The sequence below is a fragment of the Oncorhynchus masou genome, unplaced genomic scaffold (assembly GCF_036934945.1).
Source record: "Oncorhynchus masou masou isolate Uvic2021 unplaced genomic scaffold, UVic_Omas_1.1 unplaced_scaffold_3724, whole genome shotgun sequence".
NCBI classification, from domain to species: domain Eukaryota; kingdom Metazoa; phylum Chordata; class Actinopteri; order Salmoniformes; family Salmonidae; genus Oncorhynchus; species Oncorhynchus masou.
Genome location: NW_027010126.1, coordinates 1 through 7,500, shown reverse-complemented (window position 1 = coordinate 7,500; position 7,500 = coordinate 1). Strand labels below are relative to the sequence as shown.

General features: G+C 40.3%; 1 pseudogene; it reads right to left on the bottom strand.

Moving 5' to 3' along the window:
• The window catches only part of LOC135534640 (tetraspanin-11-like), a 10,925-nt pseudogene extending 3,795 nt beyond the window's left edge, over positions 1-7,130 (bottom strand).
• Between the last annotated feature and the right edge of the window lie 370 nt (positions 7,131-7,500).

Here is a 7,500-nt window from a genome sequence, read left to right as displayed (position 1 = left end):
GTCCTCAGTAAATAACCCTGCAACACCTCCAAACCAGTCCTCTGTAAAAAAAAAAACCTGCAACACCTCCAAACCAGTCCTCAGTAAACAAAAAAAACTGCAACACCTATAAATTAATAGTTAAAACCCTGCAACACCTCCAAACCAGTCCTCAGTAAAAAAAAAAACACGCAACACCTCCAAACCAGTCCTCAGTAAAAAAAAACTGCAACACCCCCAAACCAGTCCTCAGTAAAAAAAACTGCAACACCTCCAAACCAGTCCTCAGTAAAAAAAACCTGCAACACCTCCAAACCAGTCCTCAGTAAATAACCCTGCAACACCTCCAAACCAGTCCTCAGTAAATAACCCTGCAACACCTCCAAACCAGTCCTCAGTAAAAAAACTGCAACACCTCCAAACCAGTCCTCAGTAAAAAAAAACTGCAACACCTCCAAACCAGTCCTCAGTAAATAACCCTGCAACACCTCCAAACCAGTCCTCAGTAAATAACCCTGCAACACCTCCAAACCAGTCCTCAGTAAAAAAAAACTGCAACACCTACATACTATTAGTTAAAACCCTGCATCAACTCCAAACCAGTACTCAGTAAATAACCCTGCAACACCTCCAAACTTTTTTATTTTTTTATTTCACCTTTATTTAACCAGGTAGGCTAGTTGAGAACAAGTTCTCATTTGCAACTGCGACCTGGCCAAGATAAAGCTTAGCAGTGTGAACAGACAACACAGAGTTACACATGGAGTAAACAATTAACAAGTCAATAACACAGTACAAAAAAAGGGGAGTCTATATACATTGTGTGCAAAAGGCATGAGGAGGTAGGCTTAATAATTACAATTTTGCAGATTAGCACTGGAGTGATAAATGATCAGATGGTCATGTACAGGTAGAGATATTGGTGTAAAAAGAGCAGAAAAGTAAATAAATAAAAACAGTATGGGGATGAGGTAGGTGAAAATGGGTGGGCTATTTACCAATAGACTATGTACAGCTGCAGCGATCGGTTAGCTGCTCAGATAGCACATGTTTGAAGTTGGTGAGGGAGATAAAAGTCTCCAACTTCAGGGATTTTTGCAATTCGTTCCAGTCACAGGCAGCAGAGTACTGGAGTGAAAGGCGGCCAAATGAGGTGTTGGCTTTAGGGATGATCAGTGAGATACACCTGCTGGAGCGCGTGCTACGGATGGGTGTTGCCATCGTGACCAGTGAACTGAGATAAGGCGGAGCTTTACCTAGCATGGACTTGTAGATGACCTTGTAGATGAACTAATAAGCAACACCTCTAAACTAATAGTAAAACTCTGCAACACCTCTAAACTAATAGTAAAAAACCAAGCAACACCTCTAAACTAATAGTAAAACTCAACACCTCCAAACTAATAGTAAAAAACCCTGCAACACCTCTAAACTAATAGTAAAACTCTGCAACACTTCTAAACTAATAGTAAAAAACCAACAACACCTCTAAACTAATAGTAAAAAACCAAGCAACACCTCTAAACTAATAGTAAAAAACCAAGCAACACCTCTAAACTAATAGTAAAAAACCAAGCAACACCTCTAAACTAATAGTAAAAAACCAAGCAACACCTCTAAACTAATAGTAAAAAACCAAGCAACACTTCTAAACTAATAGTAAAAAACAAGCAACACCTCTAAACTAATAATAAAAAACCAAGCAACACCTCTAAACTAATAGTCAAAAAACTAAGCAACACCTCTGAACTAATTGTAAAACTCTGCAACACTTCTAAACTAATAGTCAAAAAACCAAGCAACACCTCTAAACTAATAGTAAAAAATCCTGCAACACCTCTAAACTAATAGTAAAAACCCTGCAACACCTCTCTAAACTAATTGTAAAAAAGACTGCAACACCTCTAAACTAATTGTAAAAAACCCTGCAACACCACCAAACTAATAGTCAAGAACCCTGCAACACCTCCAAACTAATTGTACAAAAAAACCTGCAACACCTCTAAACTAATTGTAAAGAATCCTGCAACACCTCCAACTAGTACCAGTAAAAAACATAACACCTCCAAACCAGTACATTCAGTACTTCGTTCAGTGGTGCAACAAGAACACCAGAAAACAACAGCAATATTGACAGAATGAAAAAGCTTTGATCAGGGATTAGCTACTGTATGATTATGTTGATATAGAGCTGAAATACAGGCTTCATGGGAGGAAAAATACAGGTAAGACTTTCTGTGAGTCACTTCTGGACAATTAATAATAATACTAGTAACTCATTTAAACTACCTTTCAATAATGAGTTATATATGATGCACTGGAGGCATACATACATTTATATTCACTCATATGGATCATCAGCCATTATGAATGAATCAAGTGTTATAATGCATTGTACCACCAATGTCCATCCAACACATTCCTAAAAGGAGCTATGAGCTGTTATGGATTTTTTTCCAGCAATGCTTATAAAGTCTATGTTACAGGGTGATATAACTAAGGTGCTATAAATGAATCTACTGTGGATGTTTTCATAGAAATCGTGGCCACAGAATGCAACATTAATAGAAAAAATGCTTTGTTAAAACAAAACCATCATTAGTATGCTACTGGAGAAGAGAGGACATCACACAAGTCTCAGTGGCTTATTAGCACCTTATTAGCCAATTAGTCTGGAAGATATCAATATGTGTATTTTATCAATGAGAAATGGGGTGGCTGGGGGATAGGCGGTTCCAACCAACCATTATCTGCTGTGTAAAATCTTCTTCTGTATCATTGTGACGTAACACCGTTTGGATTTAACAGCAGAGTATGTAAATGGTGAGAATGTTTCACCCACACACATATACACACACACACACACACACACACACACACACACACACACACACACACACACACACACACACACACACACACACACACACACACACACACACACACACACACACATACACACACACACAGCCATACACACACACCAAACACCCACAACCACAAATAACCCACACACACACAACAACCCACGTACACAACCACATACACACAAAGCAACAATGGACTAACAAGACGGGTAGTTGAGCTTTTTAGAGAGCTATACACACACGCACATTCGTGCACATTCACACACACACACACACCAAGGCTAATTAGGCACACCTGTTGTAGAGGCGGGACACAAAGCGTTTGGCGTGCAGCGTGGCGCCAAGGCCATCACCGGGAGGCAGATGCTCATTCCCAGCCTGGCGCTGATGTGACGTGTGGAGGTGAGAAAAAACAAAGCTATGCCAAAACCATTGTTTATCACACACACACACACACACACAGATGCAGGAGAGCCTTCATTTAGGAGACCATAGTCTATAACAGAGTTAAAGCAGCCATTTCCTCTTTAACTTGCAGGCTACTGTCGTGTCTTTTGGCATCATTAAATTGAAGACTGATATTTCATCAAATCAATTCTCTGTAATTATTATTATGTGATTAAACTAATCATGTAAATGTAGTTAACTAGAAGTCAGGGCACTTTCAAGGAAAATCTTCAGATTACAAAGTTATAATTTTTTCTAATATAACTTTTCAGATATTTCCATATCTGATCAATTAGTCTTCTAATTAATGAATTGTTCTTTACTTCACGTTAGCCTCATTCCAAGCGCCGTAAGTTGTTGGCTATCTGCACGAACCCAGTCTTCACTATGAGTCATCCATACACCAATTGTCTTAATCATTTATTTACTAACTAAATAATCACAGAAATGCATAACAAACAAACAAAAGTATATATGGTTACAAGGGAAATGATAGAGGATGTGCCCTAGTGGGCTAAAACCGATATGACGTTTGGTCGACAAAGGGACTGAGAAGGGTGCAGAAGACAGAAGACACTACACAGTTAGTAATTATAATAATTAAAATGCTAATCCTTACTCATTCGGAATAATTGCAATCAGTATATATATTTACGTCAGTTATCGTCATGATCTCTGTTGGAATCGTACGTCTTTCTGTTGGAAAGTTCATCTGAACTTCTCTTTAACGTCCCTGAGTCTTCGTGGTTAGAATGGATACTTCAGAGTTCCATTCAGAAATGTTCTTAAAGATAGATGTTTTGGCGGTTTTCGGTCTTCGCATTCAATGGTACACAATTCCTAGCTGCAGACTAGTAATTAGTATTGAAGAGTTGCTCTTGCCTCTGTCGGTACTGATAGTCTCAGAGTTTAACCACGTGGTATAGTTAAGAATTCAGCAACCATTACAACCTTAGCTTGTCCTGAGGAGTTTTTTTCTGGTCTCTACTCAAACCTTAGCTCCTCAGCTGACCGAGGTAGGCATGGTCTAAAGAGGATTACTCCAGGTGGGGTTTTATTCAGAACTGTTGAAAGCTGTCCCATGACGCCAGATCGATGTCAGTGCTCATGGGGCGAGCCAATAACTTAGTGAAACTTTAAACAGAAATACAATTCTCTCACATTAAAGGTTTAAAATCACATAACAGCATTTCACAAATAGTTTCATCTTTACTCATTCATTTTAAACAATAATTAGATGCAAGCCTCAGAACGGAGGCTCCTGTATAAACAGTATTATGGTAATGTGGCTGTATTGTCTTTCCTGAGGTCACAATCATAAAACAAAATGGACCGGTCGTACCTGGATTCTCCACCGGCCGTTTACACATTCTCCAAAACGTGGATATTGTTCAGTTCTCAAGTTCTGTGATGTAGAAGAAGTTCATTTGTTCTACTGTGAAACTCTCTCTCTCTATACTGCCTGGCCATGAGGAGAGTCTCCTCTAGGAATTTACGACCTGAGATAACAGAACCTGGGTGTAAGAGGGAGAGAGGGGGAAGGCACTCGCTATACCCAAAGAGGGCCACGTCATGACACTACACACACACGTGCACCCGCATAGCCACACGCACAAGCACACACACATCATCAACAAACACAGTGTGTGTGTGGTAATGCCAGAATATTGGTTATGGCAGATGGAGGAAGGTGGGAGGTGTATTATTACACACCACACTAAAGCTAATTCCTAACAGCCATTGTTGATTGGCAATAATATTGAATTATATTGTATTCTACACAAACACACACAGACACACAGACACATCTCTCTTTCATACAACCCCACAGCCATAGTGATCTGATGAACACCAACTCTTCACTCAAGCCTCTCCTTTAAACACACACTCACACTAACCCCACAACCAAAACACACCCTCCACCAGTGTTGGTAAAAGTACTCAATTCTCATACTTGAGTAAAAGTAATGATAGCTTAATAGAAAATGACTCAAGTAAAGTGAAAGTCACCCAGTAAAATACTACTTGAGTAAAAGTCTAAAAGTATTTAGTTTTAAACATGCTTAAGTATCAAATGTAAAAGTATAAATAATTAAAAATTCCTTATATTAAGCAAACCAGGCAGCAAAAACCCGACAGCACCATTTTCTAGTTTTTTAATTTACTTAATAGCCGGGCACACTCCAGCACTCAGACACAATTTACAAATGAAGCATGTGTTTAGTGAGTCCCCCAGATTAGAGGCAGTAGGATGATCAGGGATGATCTCTTTATACGTGTGTGAATCTTTCGGACCGTTTTCCTGTCCTGCTAAGCATTTAAAAGTACTCCTTTTGGATGTCAGGGAAAATGTAAGGAATAAAAAGTACATTATTTTATTTTGGAATGTAAAAGTTGTCAAATATAAATAGTACAGTACAGATACCCAAAAAACTACTTAAGTAGTACTTAAAGTATTTTTACTTAAGTACTTTATACCACTGCCCTCCACCACCCAAAGCCCCCCTCTCCCCCTCCATCAGTTTCATATATGACTACTAATGCCTGACTATAACCAATCCTGCTGCAGTAGCAGAGTTAGTGGCTCACCTCCGGCCTGTTCCTCTCCTGCCTGGCCTGTCTGTTTTTAAAACAATGAGGACAGTGTTGTCAGCTCATTTGTCAGCTCCCAGCGTACACACACACACACACACACACACACATGCTCGCGAGCACACGCACAAGAGAAAGACACAAGAGGAGTTATGAGAGCAGGGTGCAGGGAAGGAGCGTCATGTACAGTGACGTTTCAAAGGAAACCGTATCTGGGGTAAAGGAAAGTATACTATGTACCCAAAAGTGATGAGTGCAACCAAGGTGGAGTTTGGAATTGGAACAAGCTATGGATGTTCTAAATGAACATTCCCTAAGGAGAACAGAGTGCAGATAGCTCCATTCTCCTTGTTCCATTGTGTGCTCTCATTTCACCTACAGTATATAACCTGCCCCTTTCTTATGCAAACACCAACACTGACATTAAAGAGATATCGCACAATAAACTACAGCATTAGTTAGTATCTTACCCTGAAAGTTATCTATGAGCCATACACTACTTTCAATATAATGCATCTAACTAATGTTGTAATATGTGAAAACTATCCCTTTAATCAACATAAACATTTAGAAGACCCAGGGGCCTTCCAGACATCCAGAAAGCCTGGGCTCAGAGTAGTCACCCTGCCCAAGGAGGGCTCCCTCACCATGGACAGGCAGCTCCTCTGCTCCCTGATGACGGCGCAGCAGCCCAGGAAGCCCGTGACCATGACCAGGGCCCCGGCCAGGATGAGGATGTAGGCGGACACGGCGAAGGTGCTGGAGGCCAGCAGGCTCAGGTAATCACTCTTGTCTATCAGGGTCCAGATGCCCACGCCCATCACCGCCGCTCCGCCCACCTGAGGAGAGAGACAGGTTGATGTCATGTGTTCCCATATGTTTGTTTTGGCTTTAAATGTTTCATGCCAATCTAATTGAATTCAATTCAATTGTGGAAGAGAGAGAGAGAGTAGGAACAGTGACAGGAGGGGTGTGAGGGGGGAGAGTGTTGGCTGTAAACAAGTGAGTCAGAGAGGGAAAGGGGAGACAAACAAGGACCAAGAGAGGGAGAAAGAGAGACAGAAAAACAAAGAGGAGGATGAGAGAGAGAGAGAGAGAGAGAGAGAGAGAGAGAGAGAGAGAGAGAGAGAGAGAGAGAGAGAGAATGCAGTGTCAATAAAGTGAGTCAGAGAGGAAGGGGATATGCACAAAAACAGTGAGAGAAAAGGAAGAGAAAAAGAGAGAAAAATGAAGTGAAAAAGAGAAAGAAAGGAATAGAAAGAGAAAGGAAGAGAAAGAGAGAAAAAGGAATAGAGAGAGAAAAAGGAAGAGAAAAAGAGAGAAAATAAGAGAAAAAGAGAGAGAGAAAGGAAGAGAAAAAGAGAGAGAAAGGAAGAGAAAAGGAGAGAGAAAGGAAGAGAAAATGAGAGAGAAATGAAGAGAAAATGAGAGAAAGGAAGAGAAAGAGAGAGAAAGGAAGAGAAAATGAGAGAGAAAGGAAGAGAAAAAGAGAGAGAAAGGAATAGAAAGAGAGAGAAAGGAAGAGAAACAGAGAGAGAAAGGAAGAGAAAAGGAGAGAGAAAGGAAGAGAAAATGAGAGAGAGAAAGGAAGAGAAAGAGAGAGAAAGGAAGAGAA